Source organism: Pseudophryne corroboree, chromosome 6 (genome assembly GCF_028390025.1).
Source record: "Pseudophryne corroboree isolate aPseCor3 chromosome 6, aPseCor3.hap2, whole genome shotgun sequence".
NCBI lineage: Eukaryota > Metazoa > Chordata > Amphibia > Anura > Myobatrachidae > Pseudophryne > Pseudophryne corroboree.
Window position 1 is genome coordinate 147,153,046 of NC_086449.1, and position 24,020 is coordinate 147,177,065.

Below are 24,020 nucleotides of genomic sequence, written 5' to 3' on the forward strand. Positions count from 1 at the left end.
AGGGAGAATAAATTAGTGTGGCGAGAGTAGCGAGGCACCGTGCCCACAGCGTGGCGAGCGCAGCGAGCTCGCAAGGGGCTGCGTTGCGCTCGCCCCCCTATTGGGATTGTGCCGGTCGGGATCCCGGTGTCGGTATTCCGACCACCAGGATCCCGTCCGGCGGGATTTCGTACTGTTTCCGGATACAGGATTTAACCCAATTAATAGACAATACAGAATATCTCCCAAAAGTATTAATTATATCTAGAACATGATCCATTGTATTCGGGTAATCAGAAATAAATAACAGAATATCATCTGCGTAAAGTGCGATTTTGTCCGTCCTGCCACCCAACCGGAACCCCGCCACCCGCTGGGATGATCTAATATTACAGGCCAGTGGCTCTATTGCGATAGCAAAGAGGATCGGGGACAGAGGGCAACCCTGTCTCATACCTCTGCTCAGAGGGAAGGCCGAAGAGACGTGACCATTCACAGAAACCCGAGCAGTAGGTGCTGAGTAAAGTAGTTTGACCCACTTTATAAAGTTAGGGCCCATACCAAATTTTTCCAGTACCCCCCACTCCACGGAGTCAAATGCCTTAGCAGCATCCAATGACACAATAATTGAAGAGGAGGGGTCCTCGCAGGGGGACTGCAAATGAGTATAAAGTCGCCTCAAATTGAGTAAAGTGGACCGACCCCGTATAAACCCAGTTTGGTCCTCGTGAATTAAGTGCATGATTATTGAGCTCAGCCTAGTTGCCAGTATTTTAGCCAGGATTTTAATGTCCGTGGTTAATAGTGAGATTGGACGGTAGGAGTCCTCCTTTTCTAGGTCTCAGTGTGTGTGGCCGGAGAGACCAACCAGCCACACGTGTAATGGCGGCTGCGGCACTGAAGGTGTTAACCCTTGTGCATGGCGCCATATTAAGGGACAATGGGCGCTGGGCGTCACTGTTAAACGTACTTACGGCGCTGGGTACGGACTGTTTAAAAGTTTGTTTAATGATGTGTTTTAACATGTCATATGTAGTGCTCTATGCACAATTGCAGGAATGCATGTTTAACTGTATTTTATATTCAAGATGTGGTCATCTGTATATTTAAAGAGGAAAATGCACTTACTATTATAGATGTCTGAATAATCATGTCTTATCCTTTGGGAATGGGACAGGGCCCTTAGCATGCCACTTCCTATCAGAGAGGTGTGAAGGACAATACCTTTTGATGTGTAAGTTCTTTAGAGAGAGATGCTAATCACTGGGTTTATGGGCTTGGAACTTGTTTCATGTACCTGATTTAATTGACATGCGAGCGACCGATGTAGGAAGGAAGACTGTTTGTATTGTAGCCTTCCTGTTGTGGTCTCAGACACTGGGTTTGCCTGGAGATGTGAATGAGACAGAAACATTGTGTTTTGAAGCTATGTGATAAATTTATCAATAGTGAATGTTAATCTGATACCAAACGCCTGTGTCAGAGGAAGGAGGATATTGTTTTATTGCACTTATATCCTTGTAAAATGTGATTTATTGGTATTTTGTAAAATAACCTGATTGGTTGGAGAAGACAGGGAGGGCTTACCCCCCTGTGGTACTGTGTGGAAAATTGACATAAAAAGGAGACCTGCGTGCCTCCAGAGGTAGTAGTTGTAACATCTTATTCTGCTGAAACATCTTGATTGTATGCTGTTGCCCCTAGCAATAGGGAGGAGCCTTTTTAAAGGTTATCATTGAGCAATAAACATCTTTGCCTCAAGAAGACTGCTTCATCTTGTGACCAACAGGGTTAGGCCAAACCTAGCCCCGTCCTCCGGCTGTCCAGGGAAGCACCTAGCGTCTCCAAGCTCCGCCTTCCGCCAGCTACCGGTAGAGGCCTAGCAAGTGGCTAGTGGGGATTCGTCAGCACCACACAGCTGTGGTAAAGCAGTGCGTCGGCACATACAGAGCAGAACCGTGGTTCCAAACGCCACGGCAGGTTAGGAGTTTGGTGGTGGCAGCGAGAACCCGCCCACAGCGCAGTGGGTGGAGTCAGTAACAGGCGGTTACTGACGGTAAGCAGGAATCCCCTATGTGGTCAGGCCTCGTGCGGCTTGACCTTCCAGTCTGTGCGCAGTCGACGGGACGCGGCAAGCGGCGAGTGCTTCCGTACGGTACCGTCCTGTCACAGAAATTGGTGGCATAGTGGTGGGATATTCCCAGGCGGCTTTTCATCACCCGATTGGAGAAGCCGAGTTACTCAGGAGAGGAGTAACTGCAGCGCAGGAGAACGCACAAGATGACGGAATTCAGCGGAATGTCCAAGGATGATCTGGAGATCGTATGCCAGGGGAAGGGTGTGGATATCCCTTCCAACGCGTCCAGAAGCGTCATGAAGGCGGCGCTCAGGAGCGTGGAGGAGTCCCATCGGGCGGAGGTGGAAAGCACTGACGGCGTCAGCATCGCAGAGGACGGCCCAACAGTGGACCTTCGTAAGGAACCGGTGAGAACCACAAGCCCCGCCCTCTCTCACAGCGGCAATGTTTCCCAGCAATCCCTAGCAGGGCCAGGATCCCAACGTCCCAGGGGCGGCCCGGATACCCTAGCAGATCGGCTAGCGGAATTGGGGGAAAGGGCAACGGAGCAAGAAAGCATGCTTGTCATTCGGATGTGGCATGTGGAGCGGGCATCACAGGCCGTGGTACCCCGGGAGCCGTTGTCAGCTGTTGTACACAGATCAGGACGAGTTCAGTTTGCCAAGTTTGCAGACAGTGATGGGGACATTGATGGACATTTACAAGTTTTTGAAAGGACTTGCAAACTACACGATCTACCCAAGTCGGAGTGGGTGAGACACCTTGTGCCCACTCTGCATGGAGAGGCCTTGGAGGCCTATCGAGGAGTGGCCGCGGAGGACTGTGGGAACTACGACGAAGTCGCGAAGGCCCTCCTCCAGCGATTCTTCATCACTCCAGAGTCTTACCGGAAGAAGTTCAGAGACTTGCCCAAGAATCCTAGCAGCACCCATGAGCAGTTCGCCACCCAGCTGCGGCAGTACGTGGTGAAGTGGGTGAAGGATTCGGAAGCCACTACATGGGACGCACTGATCGACCTGATCTGCAGGGAGCAGTTCTACCGCCGGTGCGCCCAAGAAGTGAAGGAGTGGGTGCTAGATCGGGAGCCACCCAGCTTAAAGATGGCTGCCCAATTAGCCGACAAGTATGTGGCAATTCGGCCACAGGGGCAGAAGCGCCCAGCCAGCAGCCAGCTCCAAAAGACTGCACCACCAAGGGGACCCCCCTCTTCAACTCATCACCCCCAAAGACAAGCATCTTCCAACCCGGGTGCTCTTGGCCAGCAACCGCACCGCAGCGTCCCTGCAACTGATCAGAGATCATCGGTGCCACGACTGGAGAAGAAGTGCTACGGCTGTGGGAAAATCGGACATCTGAGGATGAACTGTCCTGCATCCCAAGCACCCCAGACTCGTGCCCCAAATCCGAGTGCTGGAGCCCGGATCGCTTGTTTGACGAGAGGAGATGAGCCTACAGAGACTGTTCCCCCTCCAGTCAGTCCGATGGAGTGTGGCGAGAGACAGGTGCACTCTGCGGAGAGAGTCACCTGCATGGCCAAACAGCCCCTACACAACATGTGGAGGCACCTGCAGCCAGTCCACGTGGGACCTCTGCAGGGAGAAGGCCTAAGAGACTCTGGGGCCTCAATCACTGTGGTGAGCCCCCACCTTATAGATCCTGCTGCAGTATTGCAGGGTCGCACTGCCACGGTCACCCTGGCGGAAGGAACAGAGAAAGCGGTTCCCATGGCAAGAGTCTACCTGGACTGGGGAGCTGGACCAGAGTTGCGAGAAGTTGCCGTCATGGATGGTCTCCCAACTGATGTGGTCCTAGGAAATGATCTGGGTGGTGGGATCGTCACTACGTTTGTTGGCGCCATTCCCCGGAGTCAAGTTCCAAAACCACCGTTGACATCAGCTACTCCAGCACAGCCCAGCCCAGAGGAAAAGACTACAGCTGCTAGACAACTGCCAGCACAGCCAACCACAGCATCAACCAGCCCAGAGGAAAAGATCACAGCGGCTAGATCAGTACATCGACCCCGCATGCCTTTTGCCTCTGGTATGCCTACGTCCCCTAGCAACGCAGAGGATGTCGGTTCCAGCTCGTGTGATCCTGTGGGGGTGCCTAATGATGCTCCTGACCCAAGTGGTTTGCCAACTCCGGCGGTGAGTATGAGAAACCACACTGACTTTTCCATGACTGACCCCTACCAGACTGACCCTAGTAGTCCCCACCTAGATCCCCCTGTAGAGTGTCCCAATTTAGGAGAGATTGAGGGCCACAGGCAGGAGTTTAGGGAGGCTCAACTCTCTGACCCATCCCCGAAAGGCATGAGGCGCCACTCTGGCAGCGGCCTTGACAGGGTTGGGGCAGGAAGTTTGACCTGGCGGGAAGGGTTAAGGTACAGGGTAGCCAGGAAAGTGGGAGGGGATAGACCAGATAGGGAATGTGTCCAACTGGTCCCCTCAGGGAACGTTCCTGCGCAACCGATGTCGGTTGCCAGCGAAACCCCTTTGGACAGCAACCCGGAGACAGACCGTACCCTGAAGTGCCTGACACAGAGCTTACCCTGGTCTGGAATGTCGGATGACGCCCAGACCAAATGTAAGGCTGGTGCCATGCGTTGGCAGCCGGGGGACTCCAGCGGTTGTGTTGTCTCTGGGCCTCTGCCCATAGGAGAACCCTTGCAGCAAGTTGCTGTGGACATAGCAGGTCCCCTGCCTGTGCACAGTAGATCGGGGAAGACACGCAGCCTCCCTGTAGTGGATGCGACACAGGATCCAGAGGCTGGTGGTCTGGCCGCCATCACTGTGGCACAGGTAGCGGACGAGGAGGAAGGAGTAGGCCTAGGTGACAGGGTAGGTTTCCCGAGTCATAGGTCGACAGAGGAGGATTGGAGGGCAGGTCTGACAGTAAGGGCAGACAGTTGCCAGATAGGTATGACGGAGGTGCAGTGCCTGGGGCACCATGTGGGAGGAGACAGGGGTAGGCCCAACCCAGAGGGGGTGGAGGCAACCAGAGGCTGTCCCCGACCCACATCACCCAGACCGGTACTGACCTTAGAACCTGTAAGGCCCTACGGACATGTTGTCATTGACTTTAGTCCTGTAGTGAACCCCTTGACAGAGGTGGCTAGGAAGGGCATTCCCAAGTCAGTGGACTTTGCACCCGCTTGCGAGTTGGCATTCCAGTCATTGAAGAAGGCTCGGGTACCCGCTCCAGTGCTGATGGCGCACATTCTTGACCAGGACTGTGTGTTACGAACTATTGCGCCACTGCACGGACTGGGAGCTGTACCGAGCCAGAAAGAGCCATATGGGCAGGAGCACCCTGTGGCCTGTTTGAGCAGGAAACTGCTATTGTGGGAGGTGGGGTATGCCACAATTGGGACACCGTGGGTGGCACTTGTTTGTAACCGGCCCCCCACCGTGGTGACTTACCACCTACCTGTTAGGTGGCTGCAACCTACCTTGGGGGAATTGGACAGACTTTTGTGGTGGAGCCTTGAACTTGGACTTCAGGTGGACTATTTGAAGATTGTGCACCCACGAAGAGAGGCCCACTGCACTATGGATGAACTGTCTAGGCCAGAGCCTACACATCCCAGGTAGCGTCCCCTTCACCCCAACGGACTGCGGGACCAGGACCCAAATCGTTGGGACATGGGTCCCTGGTTGACCCGCTTGAATGGGGGGGGAGGAGTGTGGCCGGAGAGACCAACCAGCCACACGTGTAATGGCGGCTGCGGCACTGAAGGTGTTAACCCTTGTGCCTGGCGCCATATTAAGGGACAATGGGCGCTGGGCGTCACTGTTAAACGTACTTACGGCGCTGGGTACGGACTGTTTAAAAGTTTGTTTAATGATGTGTTTTAACATGTCATATGTAGTGCTCTATGCACAATTGCAGGAATGCATGTTTAACTGTATTTTATATTCAAGATGTGGTCATCTGTATATTTAAAGAGGAAAATGCACTTACTATTATAGATGTCTGAATAATCATGTCTTATCCTTTGGGAATGGGACAGGGCCCTTAGCATGCCACTTCCTATCAGAGAGGTGTGAAGGACAATACCTTTTGATGTGTAAGTTCTTTAGAGAGAGATGCTAATCACTGGGTTTATGGGCTTGGAACTTGTTTCATGTACCTGATTTAATTGACATGCGAGCGACCGATGTAGGAAGGAAGACTGTTTGTATTGTAGCCTTCCTGTTGTGGTCTCAGACACTGGGTTTGCCTGGAGATGTGAATGAGACAGAAACATTGTGTTTTGAAGCTATGTGATAAATTTATCAATAGTGAATGTTAATCTGATACCAAACGCCTGTGTCAGAGGAAGGAGGATATTGTTTTATTGCACTTATATCCTTGTAAAATGTGATTTATTGGTATTTTGTAAAATAACCTGATTGGTTGGAGAAGACAGGGAGGGCTTACCCCCCTGTGGTACTGTGTGGAAAATTGACATAAAAAGGAGACCTGCGTGCCTCCAGAGGTAGTAGTTGTAACATCTTATTCTGCTGAAACATCTTGATTGTATGCTGTTGCCCCTAGCAATAGGGAGGAGCCTTTTTAAAGGTTATCATTGAGCAATAAACATCTTTGCCTCAAGAAGACTGCTTCATCTTGTGACTAACAGGGTTAGGCCAAACCTAGCCCCGTCCTCCGGCTGTCCAGGGAAGCACCTAGCGTCTCCAAGCTCCGCCTTCCGCCAGCTACCGGTAGAGGCCTAGCAAGTGGCTAGTGGGGATTCGTCAGCACCACACAGCTGTGGTAAAGCAGTGCGTCGGCACATACAGAGCAGAACCGTGGTTCCAAACGCCACGGCAGGTTAGGAGTTTGGTGGTGGCAGCGAGAACCCGCCCACAGCGCAGTGGGTGGAGTCAGTAACAGGCGGTTACTGACGGTAAGCGGGAATCCCCTATGTGGTCAGGCCTCGTGCGGCTTGACCTTCCAGTCTGTGCGCAGTCGACGGGACGCGGCAAGCGGCGAGTGCTTCCGTACGGTACCGTCCTGTCACAGTGTGGTTTTAACAAGACAGATATCAGGGCTTCTGACATAGGAGGTCATTCCGAGTTCATCGCTAGCTGCTTTCGTTCGCTGCGCAGCGATCAGGCAAAAAAAGGTACTTCTGCGCATGCGTATGCGGCGCAATGCGCACGCGCGTCATACTATTACATCGAACTATGTAGTTTCACACAAGGTCTAGCAAAGCTTTTCAGTTGCACTGCTGGCCGCAGAGTGATTGACAGGAAGAGGGCGTTTCTGGGTGTCAACTGACCGTTTTCAGGGAGTGTTCGGAAAAACGCAGGCATGGCTGGGCGTACGCAGGGCGTGTTCGTGACGTCAAAACAGGAACTGAATAGTCTGAAGTGATTGCAAGCGCTGAGTAGGTCTGAAGCTACTCTGAAACTGCACAAAATTATTTTGAAGCCGCTCTGCGATCCTTTCTTTTGCACTTCTGCTAAGCTAAAATACACTCCCAGTGGGAGGCGGCATAGCTTTTGCACGGCTGATAAAAACTGCTAGCAAGCGATCAACTCAGAATGACCCCCATGGAGCCGGGCAAGGTTCCCATTTCAAATAAGTCATTATATAGCTTAATAAGTTTGGGGCCATAGAAATGTAGGTGTTTTTTGTAAAGTTCTAGGGGGATCCCATCTAGTCCGGGCGTTTTCCCCCCAGGGAATGATTTGATCGCAGTCTCTAATTCAGTTAGCGTCAGGGGAGAATCTAAAAATTCAACAGCTTCTATGGGTAATGTAGGCATAGCAATCCTATCTAAATAGTCCAAGATTTCTAAAGTATCATATACTAGTCTGGAGACATATAAAGACTTGTAATACGTGACAAACTCCTTCACAATATCAGGAGTATGTGAATGAAGCACACTGTCAGCGGTGCGAATAGCAATAACAGTGTTAGACACTCTGTCAACACCCGCCAATTTTGCCATAAAACTGCCAGGTCTATCACCCATTGCGTAATATGTGTGCTGAATGTATAGTCAACGATATTTTGCGTTATCTGTCAGACAGTTACACCAATCAGCCTCGGCACGCAACCATCGTTCTTTGGTAGAGGTAAGATCATCGTTAAGATACTGCACCTCCAACACCCTGCACGCAGTCTCCAAGTCATGCTTCTGATATTTGTAGTGAGATTTTTAAAATTCCGCTGCCTTAATTAGGGTACCACGTTAATGTGCCTTAAAAGCATCCCAGAGCACAGGAATAGACGCGGAGTCTCCAAAAAATTGCTCCACAATTGTTCCAGCACCGCCCCTGCGCCCAATTGTATCATCCAAAATGAATTAAACTTCCAAAACAGTTGACCCCTACTAGCACCCAAATCCAAACCAAGAACAATCAGTGAATGGTCAGAAACATCTCTAGTTGCATATTGAATATTGGTAACTCGTGGCAATAAACATTTGGTAGTTAAGGCGAGGTCTATTCTAGAGAAAGAAGAATATGTAGCAGAGAAGCAAGAGTATGCATTCAACAGGCCCAGACTTTCCAACAGTAATGCGAAAGTGCCCGGTCACACACTGGTAGCAGCAGAGGACAGACTAACTCTATCCAGAACAGGGTCTAGGACATTATTAAAGTCGCCAACACAGACAGTAGATACATTTGGGTAGAGAGCCATAAATTCAACTGCTTTTTTAAGAACGTCCGTAGAGAAAGGAGGGGGTATATATACGGCTAGTAGGAGCAAAGACATTGAATAAATTTGACACTTTAAAAATACATACTGTATCTGCCCCACGGGTCTATCTTCACCTGGTCAAGGAGAAAGGGAACTGATTTTCATATCAGTATCGAGACACCCTGAGAGTGAGTCGTATGAGTGGAGTGGTATGCCCAACCCACCCAGGGCTTTTTAAGAGCAAGGATTTTAGCTCCAACCAAGTGAGTTTCCATGAGGCAAATAATATCTGCACTGCATTGTTTAAAGTGTCTGATTACCAAAGATCTCTTAATTTTGTCGTTTAAACCCTGGACGTTCGACGACAGAAGTCTCAACTGATTAGAGGTCATAATTCACCCAGATGTTATATATCAAATCCATCCCAAATATCCTAAAACCAATACATACTGTATGTGGACCTCAAGGTTACAAAACAACAAAATACCATAACCAACACAACAGAGAAATATAAGAAACAACAAACATAAAACCTCTGCCCACCCCATCCTCCCACCCCATATACCGGACCAAACTGTGGCATACCTAGTCCCATAAAATGCAACCCCCAAACCGAACAAAGAAAATTAACACACAGAGGCAATAATAAGAATTTACTTACCGATAATTCTATTTCTCGTAGTCCGTAGTGGATGCTGGGGACTCCGTCAGGACCATGGGGAATAGCGGCTCCGCAGGAGACAGGGCACAAAAATAAAGCTTTAGGATTAGGTGGTGTGTACTGGCTCCTCCCCCTATGACCCTCCTCCAAGCCTCAGTTAGGATACTGTGCCCGGACGAGCGTACACAATAAGGAAGGATATTGAATCCCGGGTAAGACTCATACCAGCCACACCAATCACACCGTATAACTTGTGATCTGAACCCAGTTAACAGTATGACAAACGTAGGAGCCTCTGAACAGACGGCTCACAACAATAACAACCCGAATTTGTTTGTAACAATAACTATGTACAAGTATTGCAGACAATCCGCACTTGGGATGGGCGCCCAGCATCCACTACGGACTACGAGAAATAGAATTATCGGTAAGTAAATTCTTATTTTCTCTAACGTCCTAAGTGGATGCTGGGGACTCCGTCAGGACCATGGGGATTATACCAAAGCTCCCAAACGGGCGGGAGAGTGCGGATGACTCTACAGCACCGAATGAGAGAACTCAAGGTCCTCCTCAGCTAGGGTATCAAATTTGTAGAATTTTGCAAACGTGTTTGCCCCTGACCAAGTAGCAGCTCGGCAGAGTTGTAATGCCGAGACCCCCCGGGCAGCCGCCCAGGATGAGCCCACTTTCCTTGTGGAATGGGCCTTGACAGATTTAGGTTGTGGCAAGCCTGCCACAGAATGTGCAAGTTGAATTGTGCTACAAATCCAACGAGCAATCGTCTGCTTAGAAGCAGGAGCACCCATCTTGTTGGGTGCATACAATATAAACAGTGAGTCAGACTTTCTGACTCCCGCCGTTCTTGAAATATATATTTTCAATGTCCGGACCACGTCCAACAACTTGGAATCCTCCAAATCGTTAGTAGCCGCAGGCACCACAATAGGCTGGTTCAGGTGAAACGCTGACACCACCTTAGGCAGAAAATGAGGACGCGTCCGCAGTTCTGCCCTGTCCGTATGGAAAATCAGATATGGGCTCTTATATGATAAAGCCGCCAATTCTGATACTCTCCTGGCTGAAGCCAGGGCCAGTAGCATGGTTACTTTCCATGTAAGATACTTCAACTCCACCGATTTGAGCGGCTCAAACCAATGGGATTTGAGAAAATCCAAGACTACATTAAGATCCCACGGTGCCACTGGGGGCACAACCGGGGGCTGTATATGTAGTACTCCTTTTACAAAAGTCTGGACTTCAGGAACTGAAGCCAATTCTTTCTGGAAGAAAATCGACAGGGCCGAAATTTGAACCTTAATGGACCCCAATTTGAGGCCCATAGACAATCCTGTTTGCAGGAAATGTAGGAATCGACCCAGTTGAAATTCCTCCGTGGGGGCCTTCCTGGCCTCACACCACGCAACATATTTTCTCCAAATGCGGTGATAATGTTGTGCAGTCACCTCCTTCCTGGCTTTTACCAGTGTAGGAATGACCTCTTCCGGAATGCCTTTTTCCCTTAGAATTCGGCGTTCAACCGCCATGCCGTCAAACGCAGCCGCGGTAAGTCTTGGAATAGACACGGTCCCTGCTGAAGCAGGTCCCGTCTTAGAGGTAGAGGCCACGGATCCTCCGTGAGCATCTCTTGAAGTTCCGGGTACCAAGTTCTTCTTGGCCAATCCGGAGCCACTAGTATCGTTCTTACTCCCTTTTGCCGTATAATTCTCAGTACTTTTGGTATGAGAGGCAGAGGAGGGAACACATACACTGACTGGAACACCCACGGTGTTACCAGAGCGTCCACAGCTATTGCCTGAGGGTCTCTTGACCTGGCGCAATACCTGTCCAGTTTTTTGTTGAGGCGGGACGCCATCATATCCACCATTGGTTTTTCCCAACGGTTCACAATCATGTGGAAGACTTCTGGATGAAGTCCCCACTCTCCCGGGTGTAGATCGTGTCTGCTGAGGAAGTCTGCTTCCCAGTTGTCCACTCCCGGAATGAATACTGCTGACAGTGCTATCACATGATCTTCCGCCCAGCGAAGAATCCTTGCAGCTTCTGCCATTGCTGTCCTGCTTCTTGTGCCGCCCTGTCTGTTTACGTGGGCGACTGCCGTGATGTTGTCCGACTGGATCAACACCGGCTGACCCTGAAGCAGGGGTTTTGCCAGACTTAGAGCATTGTAAATCGCTCTTAGCTCCAGTATATTTATGTGAAGAGACATCTCCAGGCTTGACCATACTCCCTGGAAGTTTCTTCCCTGTGTGACCGCTCCCCAGCCTCTCAGACTGGCATCCGTGGTCACCAGGACCCAGTCCTGTATGCCGAATCTGCGGCCCTCTAACAGATGAGCACTCTGCAACCACCACAGAAGAGACACCCTTGTCCGTGGCGATAAGGTTATCCGCTGATGCATCTGCAGATGTGATCCGGACCATTTGTCCAGCAGATCCCACTGAAAAGTTCGTGCGTGGAATCTGCCGAATGGAATCGCTTCGTAAGAAGCCACCATCTTTCCCAGGACTCTTGTGCATTGATGCACAGACACTTTCCCTGGTTTTAGGAGGTTCCTGACAAGTTCGGATAACTCCCTGGCTTTCTCCTTCGGAAGAAACACCTTTTTCTGAACCGTGTCCAGAATCATTCCCAGGAACAGCAGACGTGTCGTCGGGGTCAACTGGGATTTTGGAAAATTCAGAATCCACCCGTGTTGTTGCAGCACTAGTTGGGTTAGTGCTACTCCGTCCTCCAGCTGTTCTCTGGACCTTGCCCTTATCAGGAGATCGTCCAAGTAAGGGATAATTAATACGCGTCTTCTTCGCAGAAGAATCATCATTTCGGCCATTACCTTGGTAAAGACCCGAGGTGCCGTGGACAATCCAAACGGCAGCGTCTGAAACTGATAATGACAGTTTTGCACCACGAACCTGAGGTACCCTTGATGTGAAGGGCAAATTGGGACATGCAGGTAAGCATCCTTTATGTCCAGGGACACCATAAAGTCCCCTTCTTCCAGATTCGCTATCACTGCTCTGAGTGACTCCATCTTGAACTTGAATTTTTGTATGTACAGGTTCAAAGATTTCAGATTTAGAATAGGTCTTACCGAGCCGTCCGGCTTCGGTACCACAAATAGCGTGGAGTAATACCCCTTTCCCTGTTGTAGGAGGGGTACCTTGACTATCACCTGCTGAGAAAACAGCTTGTGAATGGCTTCCAATACCGTCGCCCTGTCTGAGGGAGACGTTGGCAAAGCAGACTTTAGGAACCGGCGAGGGGGAGACTTCTCGAATTCCAACCTGTAACCCTGAGATACTACCTGCAGAATCCAGGGGTCCACCTGTGAGCAAGCCCACTGTGCGCTGAAATTCTTGAGTCGACCCCCCACCGCTCCTGAGTCCGCTTGTAAGGCCCCAGCGTCATGCTGAGGGCTTTGCAGAACCCTGGGAGGGCTTCTGTTCCTGGGCAGGGGCTGCTTGCTGCCCTCTCTTACCCCTTCCTCTGCCCCGAGGCAGATATGACTGTCCTTTTGTCCGCTTGTTCTTATAGGACCGAAAGGACTGCGGCTGAAAAGACGGTGTCTTTTTCTGTTGGGAGGGGGTCTGAGGTAAAAAGGTGGATTTTCCGGCAGTTGCCGTGGCCACCAGATCCGATAGACCGACGCCAAATAATTCCTCCCCTTTATACGGCAATACTTCCATATGTCGTTTGGAATCCGCATCACCTGACCACTGTCGCGTCCATAAACTCCTTCTGGCAGATATGGACATCGCATTTACTCTCGATGCCAGAGTGCAAATATCTCTCTGAGCATCTCGCATATAAAGGAAAGCATCCTTTAATTGCTCTATAGTCAATAAAATACTGTCCCTATCCAGGGTATCAATATTTTCAGTCAGGGAATCCAACCAGACGACCCCAGCACTGTACATCCAGGCTGAGGCGATGGCTGGTCGCAGTATAACACCAGTATGTGTGTATATACTTTTTAGGGTAGTTTCCAGTCTCCTATCAGCTGGATCCCTGAGGGCGGCCGTATCAGGAGACGGTAACGCCACTTGTTTTGATAAGCGTGTGAGCGCCTTATCCACCCTAGGGGGTGTTTCCCAGCGCGCCCTAACCTCTGGCGGGAAAGGGTATAATGCTAATAACTTTTTTGAAATTAGCACTTTTCTATCTGGGTTAACCCACGCTTCATCACATACATCATTTAATTCCTCTGATTCAGGAAAAACTACAGGTAGTTTTTTCACCCCCCACATAATACCCCTTTTTGTGGTACTTGCAGTATCAGAGATATGCAAAGCCTCCTTCATTGCCGTGATCATATAACGTGTGGCCCTACTTGAAAATACGTTTGTTTCATCACCGTCGACACTAGATTCAGTGTCTGTGTCTGGGTCTGTGTCGACCGACTGAGGTAAAGGGCGCTTTACAGCCCCTGACGGTGTCTGAGACGCCTGGGCAGGTACTAACTGGTTTGCCGGCCGTCTCATGTCGTCAACTGATTTTTGTAATGTGCTGACATTATCACGTAATTCCATAAACAAAGCCATCCATTCCGGTGTCGACTCCCTGGGGGGTGACATCACCATTATCGGCAATTGCTCTGCCTCCACACCAACATCGTCCTCATACATGTCGACACACACGTACCGACACACAGCAGACACACAGGGAATGTATCGAAGACAGGACCCCACTAGCCCTTTGGGGAGACAGAGGGAGAGTTTGCCAGCACACACCCAAGCGCTATAATATATATGGGAACAACCTTATATAAGTGTTGTTCCTTATAGCAGCTTAAATATATCAAAATATCGCCAAAAAATGCCCCCCCTCTCTGTTTTACCCTGTTTCTGTAGTGCAGTGCAGGGGAGAGTCCTGGGAGCCTTCCTCACAGCGGAGCTGAGCAGGAAAATGGCGCTGTGTGCTGAGGAGAATAAGCCCCGCCCCCTATTTCGGCGGGCTTTTCTCCCGGAGTTTTAGATATCTGGCATGGGTTAAATACATACATATAGCCTCAATGGCTATATGTGATGTATTCTTTTGCCATAAAGGTATTAAATATTGCTGCCCAGGGCGCCCCCAGCAGCGCCCTGCACCCTCCGTGACCGCTTGGTGTGAAGTGTGTGACAACAATGGCGCACAGCTGCAGTGCTGTGCGCTACCTTCATGAAGACTGAAGAGCCTTCTGCCGCCTGTTTCCGGACCTTCAATCTTCAGCATCTGTAAGGGGGGTCGGCGGCGCGGCTCCGGGACGAACCCCAGGGTGAGACCTGTGTTCCGACTCCCTCTGGAGCTAATGGTGTCCAGTAGCCTAAGAATCCAATCCATCCTGCACGCAGGTGAGTTGAAATTCTCTCCCCTAAGTCCCTCGATGCAGTGAGCCTGTTGCTGAAAATAAAAAACCTAAAAACTTTTTCTAAGCAGCTCTTTAGGAGAGCCACCTAGATTGCACCCTGCTCGGACGGGCACAAAAACCTAACTGAGGCTTGGAGGAGGGTCATAGGGGGAGGAGCCAGTACACACCACCTAATCCTAAAGCTTTATTTTTGTGCCCTGTCTCCTGCGGAGCCGCTATTCCCCATGGTCCTGACGGAGTCCCCAGCATCCACTTAGGACGTTAGAGAAAGATATAATGACTAGCAAGAGGACACCTCCCCGAGCCCCCCAGTAGAAAAACAAAAAACAAATCAAATATGGTAAATATACATTAACAGTCATCATAATATATAACCGGACCATCAGAGCATAAGCAATATTCTACATACAGAACTTGCAAAATGAGTTAGAGGAAAAAAGGAAATCAAAAAGTGAGATGAGAGCAGACAATTTTCAAGGGTCAGCCGCTAAAGCCCTCCGAGCCGGGGCCCAGCGGTCCAACCAAAGCGCAGCCTCACGAGGTGTGGTAGAAAATTTAGTCTCTCAGTCTACCACGACCCGCAACCTGGAAGGAAATAATATTGCATAGTGTAAGTTAAGTTCCCTAAGGCGTCTCTTGATCGGGAGGAATAGTGCACGGTCTTTTTGCACTTCCAGTGCAAAATCTGTAAACACCGATATTTTAGAACCATTCCACAGCAGGGGACCTTTATTGCGAACCAAGCTCAGTACAAGGTCACGGTAATGGAGGAATTTCGCAATCAGAGTACGTGGAGGAGCACCCGGAGGAAGAGGACGTAGGGAAATCCTGTGGGATCTTTCCACGGTAAAAAAGGTCTTAGACAACCAAGTCTTAAGGATTTTTCTCTATCGTCCTAGTGGATGCTGGGGTTCCTGAAAGGACCATGGGGAATAGCGGCTCCGCAGGAGACAGAGCACAAAAAGTAAAGCTTTAGGATCAGGTGGTGTGCACTGGCTCCTCCCCCTATGACCCTCCTCCAAGCCTCAGTTAGATTTTTGTGCCCGGTCGAGAAGGGTGCAATCTAGGTGGCTCTCCTAAAGAGCTGCTTAGAAAAGTTTAGCTTAGGTTTTTTATTTTACAGTGAGTCCTGCTGGCAACAGGATCACTGCAACGAGGGACTTAGGGGAGAAGAAGTGAACTCACCTGCGTGCAGGATGGATTGGCTTCTTTGGCTACTGGACATTAGCTCCAGAGGGACGATCACAGGTACAGCCTGGATGGTCACCGGAGCCTCGCCGCCGGCCCCCTTGCAGATGCTGAAACAAGAAGAAGGTCCAGAATCGGCGGCATGAAGACTCCTCAGTCTTCTTAAGGTAGCGCACAGCACTGCAGCTGTGCGCCATTTCCTCTCAGCACACTTCACACGGCAGTCACTGAGGGTGCAGGGCGCTGGGAGGGGGGCGCCCTGGGAGGCAATGAAAACCTATTTTTGGCTAAAAATACCTCACATATAGCCTCCGGGGGCTATATGGAGATATTTAACCCCTGCCAGAATCCGTTAAGAGCGGGAGACGAGGCCGCCGAAAAAGGGGCGGGGCCTATCTCCTCAGCACACAGCGCCATTTTCCCTCACAGAAAGGCTGGAGGGAAGGCTCCCAGGCTCTCCCCTGCACTGCACTACAGAAACAGGGTTAAAACAGAGAGGGGGGGCACTAATTTGGCGTTAGAAATATATAAAAAAGATGCTATAAGGGAAAACACTTATATAAGGTTGTCCCTATATAGCGTTTTTGGTGTGTGCTGGCAAACTCTCCCTCTGTCTCTCCAAAGGGCTAGTAGGTCCTGTCCTCTATCAGAGCATTCCCTGTGTGTGTGCTGTGTGTCGGTACGTGTGTGTCGACATGTATGAGGACGATGTTGGTGAGGAGGCGGAGCAATTGCCTGTAATGGTGATGTCACTCTCTAGGGAGTCGACACCGGAATGGATGGCTTATTTAGGGAATTACGTGATAATGTCAACACGCGGCAAGGTCGGTTGACGACATGAGACGGCCGACAAACAATTAGTACCGGTCCAGACGTCTCAAAAACACCGTCAGGGGTTTTAAAACGCCCGTTTACTTTAGTCGGTCGACACAGACACAGACAGGGACACTGAATCCAGTGTCGACGGTGAATAAACAAACGTATTCCTTATTAGGGCCACACGTTAAGGGCAATGAAGGAGGTGTTACATATTTCTGATACTACAAGTACCACAAAAGAGGGTATTATGTGGGATGTGAAAAAACTACCGTAGTTTTTCCTGAATCAGATAAATTAAATGAAGTGTGTGATGATGCGTGGGTTCCCCCCGATAGAAAATATGGGCGGTATACCCTTTCCCGCCAGAAGTTAGGGCGCGTTGGGAAACACCCCTTAGGGTGGATAAGGCTTATCAAAACAAGTGGCGGTACCGTCTATAGATAGGGCCGTCCTCAAGGAGCCAGCTGACAGGAGGCTGGAAAATATCATAAAAAGTATATACACACATACTGGTGTTATACTGCGACCAGCGATCGCCTCAGCCTGGATGGGCAGAGCTGGGGTGGCTTGGTCGGATTCCCTGACGAAAAATATTGATACCCTTGACAGGGACAGTATTTTATTGACTATAGAGCATTTAAAGGATGCATTTCTATATATGCGAGATGCACAGAGGGATATTTGCACTCTGGCATCAAGAGTAAGTGCGATGTCCATATCTGCCAGAAGATGTTTATGGACACGACAGTGGTCAGGTGATGCAGATTCCAAACGGCACAAAGGTGTATTGCCGTATAAAGGAAGAGGAGTTATTTGGGGTCGGTCCATCGGACCTGGTGGCCAAGGCAACTGCTGGAAAATCCACCGTTTTTACCCTAAGTCACATCTCTGCAGAAAAAGACACCGTCTTTTCAGCCTCAGTCCTTTCGTCCCTATAAGAGTCATATCTGCCCAGGGATAGAGGAAAGGGAAGAAGACTGCAGCAGGCAGCCCATTCCCAGGAACAGAAGCGTTCCACCGCTTCTGACAAGCTCTCAGCATGACGCTGAGACCGTACAGGACCCCTGGATCCTACAAGTAGTATCCCAGGGGTACAGATTGGAATGTCGAGACGTTTCCCCTGCGCAGGCTCCTGAAGTCTGCTTTACCAAGGTCTCCCTCCGACAAGGAGGCAGTATGGGAAACAATTCACGAGCTGTATTCCCAGCAGGTGATAATTAAATTACCCCTCCTACAACAAGAAAAGGGGTATTATTCCACACTATATTGTGGTACTGAAGCCAGAAGGCTAGGTGAGACCTATTCTAAATCTAAAAAAATTTGAACACTTACAAAGGTTCAAATCAAGATGGAGTCACTCAGAGCAGTGATAACGAACCGGGAAGAAGGGGACTATATGGTGTCCCGAGACATCAGGGATGCTTACCTCCATGTCCCAAATTTGCCCTTATCACTAAGGGTACCTCAGGTTCGTGGTACAGAACTGTCACTATCAGTTTCAGACGCTGCCGTTTGGATTGTCCACGGCACCCCGGGTCTTTACCAAGGTAATGGCCGAAATGATGGTTCTTCTTCGAAGAAAAGGCGTCTTAATTATCCCTTACTTGGACGATCTCCTGATAAGGGCAAAGTCCAGGGAACAGTTGGAGGTCGGAGTAGCACTATCTCGGATACTGTTACAACAGCAGGGGTGAATTCTAAATATTCCAAAATCGCAGCTGATCCCGACGACAAGTCTCCTGTGCTTAGGGATGATTCTGGACACAGTCCAGAAAAAGGGTTTCTCCCGGAAGAGAAAGCCAGGGAGTTATCCGAGCTAGTCAGGAACCTCCTAAAATCAGTGCATCATTGCACAAGGGCCATGGTAAAAAAATGGTGACTTCCTTCGAAGCAATTCCATTCGGCAGATTTCATGCAAGAACTTTTCAGTGGGATCTGCTGGACAAATGGTCCGGATCGCATCTTCAGATGCATCAGCGGATAACCCTATATCCAAGGACAAGGGTGTCTCTCCTGTGGTGGTTACAGAGTGCTCATCTTCTAGAGGGCCGCAGATTCGGCATTTCAGGATTGGATGTTGGTGACCACGGAGGCCAGCCCGAGAGGCTGGGGAGCAGTCACACAAGGAAAAAATTTCCAGGGAGTGTGATCAAGTCTGGAGACTTTTCTCCACATAAATATAGCTAAGGGTAAATTTATAATGCTCTAAGCTTAGCAAGACCTCTGCTTCAAGGTCAGCCGGTATTGATCCAGTGGGATAAAACATCACGGCAGTCGCCCACGTAAATAGACAGGGCGGCACAAGAAGCAGGAGGGCAGTGGCAAAAACTGCAAGGACTTTTCGCTGGGCGGAAAATCATGTGATAGCACTGTCAGCAGTGTTTCATTCCGGGAATGGAAACTGGGCCATTCCCGGAATGAAACACTGCTGACAGTGCTATCACATGATTTTCCGCCCAGCGAAAAGTCCTTGCAGTTTTTGCCACTGCCCTCCTGCTTCTTGTGCCGCCCTGTCTATTTACGTGGGCGACTGCCGTGATGTTTTATCCCACTGGATCAATACCGGCTGACCTTGAAGCAGAGGTCTTGCTAAGCTTAGAGCATTAGAAATTTACCCTTAGCTATATTTATGTGGAGAAAAGTCTCCAGACTTGATCACACGGTCCTGGAAATTTTTTCCGTGGTGTAGGTGAATCATGGCTCCGGATTGGCCAAGAAGGACTTGGTACCCGGAACTTCAAGAGATGCTCACAGAGGACTTATGGCCTCTGCCGCTAAGAAGGGACTTGTTTCAGCAAGTACCATGTCTGTTCCAAGACTTACCGCAGCTGCGTTTGACGGCATGGCGGTGGAACGCCGGATCCTAAGGGAAAAGGCATTCAGGAAGAGGTCATTCCTACCCTGGTCAAAGCCAGAAAGGAGGTGACCGCACAACATTATCACCACATGTGGCGAAAATATGTTGCGTGGTGTGAGGCCAGGAAGGCCCCACGAAGAAATTTCAACTCGGTCGATTCCTGCATTTCCTGCAAACAGGAGTGTCTATGGGCCTCAAATTGGGGTCCATTAAGGTTCAAATTTCGGCCCTGTCGATTTTTCTTCCAGAAAGAATTGGCTTCAGTTCCTGAAGTCCAGAAGTTTGTCAAGGGAGTATTGCATATACAACCCCTTTTTTGTGCCTCCAGTGGCACTGTAGGATCTCAACGTAGTTCTGGGATTCCTCAAAACACATTGGTTTAAAACCAGTCAAATCTGTGGATTTGAAGCATCTCACATGAAAAGTGAACATGCTCTTGGACCTGGCCTGGACCAGGCGAGTGTCAAATTGGTGGTTTTTTTCTCAAAAAAGCCCATATCTGTTTGTCCATTCGGACAGGGCAGAGCTGCGGACTCGTCCCCAGTTCTCTCCCTAAGGTGGTGTCAGTGTTTCACCTGAACCAGCTTATTGTGGTGTCTTGCGCCTACTAGGGACTTGGAGGACTCCAAGTTGCTAGATGTGGTCAGGGCCCTGAAAATATAGGTTCCAGGACGGCTGGAGTCAGGAAAACTGACTTGCTGTTATCCTGTATGCACCCAACAAACTGGGTGCTCTTGCTTCTAAGCAGACTATTGCTAGTTGGATGTGTAATACAATTCAGCTTGCACATTCTGTGGCAGGCCTGCCACAGCCAAAATATGTAAATGCCCATTCCACAAGGAAGGTGGGCTCATCTTGGGCGGCTGCCCGAGGGGTCTCGGCTTTACAACTTTGCCGAGCGGCTATTTAGTCAGGGGCAAACACGTTTGTAAAATCCTACAAATTTGATACCCTGGCTAAGGAGGACCTGGAGTTCTCTCATTCGGTGCTGCAGAGTCATCCGCACTCTCCCGCCCGTTTGGGAGCTTTGGTATAATCCCCATGGTCCTTTCAGGAACCCCAGCATCCACTAGGACGATAGAGAAAATAAGAATTTACTTACCGATAATTCTATTTCTCGGAGTCCGTAGTGGATGCTGGGCGCCCATCCCAAGTGCGGATTATCTGCAATACTTGTACATAGTTACAAAAATCGGGTTATTATTGTTGTGAGCCATCTTTCAGAGGCTCCGCTGTTATCATACTGTTAACTGGGTTCAGATCACAGGTTGTACAGTGTGATTGGTGTGGCTGGTATGAGTCTTACCCGGGATTCATAAATCCTTCCTTATTGTGTACGCTCGTCCGGGCACAGTATCCTAACTGAGGCTTGGAGGAGGGTCATAGGGGGAGGAGCCAGTGCACACCACCTGATCCTAAAGCTTTACTTTTTGTGCCCTGTCTCCTGCGGAGCCGCTATTCCCCATGGTCCTTTCAGGAACCCCAGCATCCACTACGGACTCCAAGAAATAGAATTATCGGTAAGTAAATTCTTATTTTTCCGGATTAGAGCCTTCCTCCTTCTCAGGGAGCCCCATGAAACGGATATTGGGGGTCATTCCGAGTTGTTCGCTCGTTGCCGGTTTTCGCTATACTGCGATTAGTCGCTTACTGCGCATGCGCAGGGTTCACAGAGCGCATGCGCTTAGTTATTTTACATAAAAGTTAGGTAATTTACTCACGGCATAACAAAGCTTTTTCATCGCTGTGCTGATCGTAGTGTGATTGACAGGAAGTGGGTGTTTCTGGGCGGAAACTGGACGTTTTATGGGAGTGTGCGGAAAAACGCAGACGTTCGAGTTGCAAAACGCAGGAGTGGCTGGAGAAACGGGGGAGTGGCTGGGCGAACGCTGGGTGTGTTTGTGACGTCAAACCAGGAACGAAAAGGACTGAGCTGGTCGCAATGGCTGAGTAAGTCTGGAGATACTCAGAAACTGCGGGGTAATCGTTACGAGAAAATTAGCGAATCTTTCGTTAGCAATTCTGCTATGCTAAGATACACTCCCAGTAGGCGGCGGCTTAGCGTGTGCAATGCTGCTAAAAGCAGCTAGCGAGCGAACAACTCGGAATCACCCCCATTATTCCTCCTAAGGCGTCCCTCAATATCCAGCATTTTACCTTTGATATCAGATACTTGACCATCAAGTGAGGTGAAGCGAAAACTCATCGGAGATACTGTATCCTCCAAGGTTGAGGTACGGGTCTCGACCTCTCCGACCCGCTCTTTGACCCTCTGCAGATCATGATGTAGTATGGTCAGATCAGCCTGTACTCGACCAATTTTATCAGAGAGGCGAGACTCACTAGCTGCCAGAGCCTCCAGTACCCTTTTCAATACATCCACTTTGGAACCAGCAGAAGGAGACAAAGGGCCAGGGGAGAGGGGGAGTCCCACTCTTTCTGTCGGGGGTCGCCAACTTGACTCCCGGTGTACGTGCATATTTTTCCAACTTGGCCGCAGCCGAGTTGTGATCGTGTTTCGGCATAATCAATATCAAGTGTAGAGAAATATTGCACTATGGAGTATGGCACTGAGCAGTGAGTAACAATATCCAATCACTCCACAACACAGGAAAATATGCAGCAGAAATTGAGGAAACCAAATCACAGTACAATATAGTGTAGGCAGAGAGTAAGCTACTCCAACAGAGGTGGAGCAGTCCAGTATAGAAACAAGATCTATGCTGTATATCAGTAGCAGCAGTGTAAAGAGGAAATATCCAGCAGCAAATAAAGCCTTACCAGGCTGGAGTAGAGGCAGTCTGTGAGTCACATGTATTCAGGGCTTGCAGCTTCCACTAGAGCAAGATGGCGGGCCCGTCACTCCCTATCACTGACCTGGTTTGGGAGTGTTGTGGACTCGGGGCTTCTTCCGATGACCGGGAAGAGGAACCGCCACTAGGTCGCAGTAGGGATGGCCGGATGTAGGTCTTCCTCATGCAGGACTACGTCGGCAGGCGGGAGGCACAGAGGAGTTCTTGACGGTCTCCTGTAAGACAAGACTCGTAGAAATACTGAAGGCTCGGGTACTGAGATATTAGAGGTACCGTGATGTCGGAGGCTCCGCGGTATTGGGGTTCTGAGGTGCTGGAAGTACAGGGCGTGCTAGGAGGCCCCTGGAGGTACGGAGATGCTTGGAGGCACGAGGTGCTTGGAGGCACGGAGGTGCTTGGAGGCACGGAGGTGCTTGGAGGCACGGAGGTGCTTGGAGGCACGAGGTGCTTGGAGGCACGGAGGTGCTTGAAGGCACGAGGGTACTTGGAGGCACGGAGGTACTTGGAGGCACGGAGGTGCTTGGAGGCACGAGGTGCTTGGAGGCACGGAGGTGCTTGGAGGCACGGAGGTGCTTGGAGGCACGAGGTGCTTGGAGGCACGGGGTGCTTGGAGGCACGGAGGTGCTTGGAGGCACGGAGGTGCTTGGAGGCACGGAGGTGCTTGGAGGCACGGAGGTGCTTGGAGGCACGGGATGCTTGGAGGCACAGGATGCTTGGAGGCACGGAGGTGCTTGGAGGCACGGAGGTGCTTGGAGGCACGGGATGCTTGGAGGCACAGGATGCTTGGAGGCACAGGACGAGGGAGCTCTGGAATCACAGCTTCCGAAGGAGAAACGAAGATACTCAGGCACCGGATCTCTGCCTGGTATCCGCTTTTAAACTCCCCGCCCCAGCCTGATTGACGGAGCAGGCAGGTGACGTCAGACCTGCTCCGCCTGCTTGCCCTCACTTGCGATGGCGGCGTCCCTGCTTCCGGGAAGCCGCCGGGGAGCAGCGCCGACCCGCCACTGAATCCGGAGACCGCCAGGGGGAACGAGGCGCCGGGCAGACCAGACCACCCGTAGGGACAAGCGCGGCCGCCGCGGCCGCTGCAGGTTTGTAACAGTACCCCCTCCTCCAGGAGTGGCCCCTGGACACTTCCCGGGCTTAGTCGGATGTTTGGAGTGGAAGATCCGAATCAGACGAGGAGCCATTACTTCAGTAGCTCCAATCCAACTTCTTTCCTCAGGACCGTAACCCTTCCAGTCCACCAAGTACTGTAATTTTTTATGAAGATAACGGGAGTCAAGAATAGCTTTGATTTCAAACTCTGCTCCGGCTTCTGCCACTACTGACGTTGATCTAGGGAGTGCTGAGTGGAACCGATTCAGAACGAGGGGACGGAGTAGAGAAACATGAAAGGCGTTAGGTACTCGAAGATGGGCAGGCAAACCCAGTTTACAGACCACAGGATTTAAGACTTTTAGCACAGGGTAGGGCCCGATGAACCTTGGAGCGAATTTCATGGTAGGCACCTTCAGCCGGAGGTTCCGTGTGGACAGCCATACCCTGTCCCCAACTTTATATTGAGGTGCAGCTCGCCGTTTCTTATCTGCGAAGAACTTGTACCGAGCCGAAACCTG

At 50.3% G+C, this 24,020-nt stretch overlaps 1 protein-coding gene across 9 annotated transcripts in view; it reads left to right on the forward strand.

Annotated features, from left to right (window-relative positions):
* The window catches only part of FAM178B (family with sequence similarity 178 member B), a 1,338,131-nt gene that overhangs the window by 679,655 nt on the left and 634,456 nt on the right, over nt 1-24,020 (forward strand). The window lies entirely within an intron of this gene.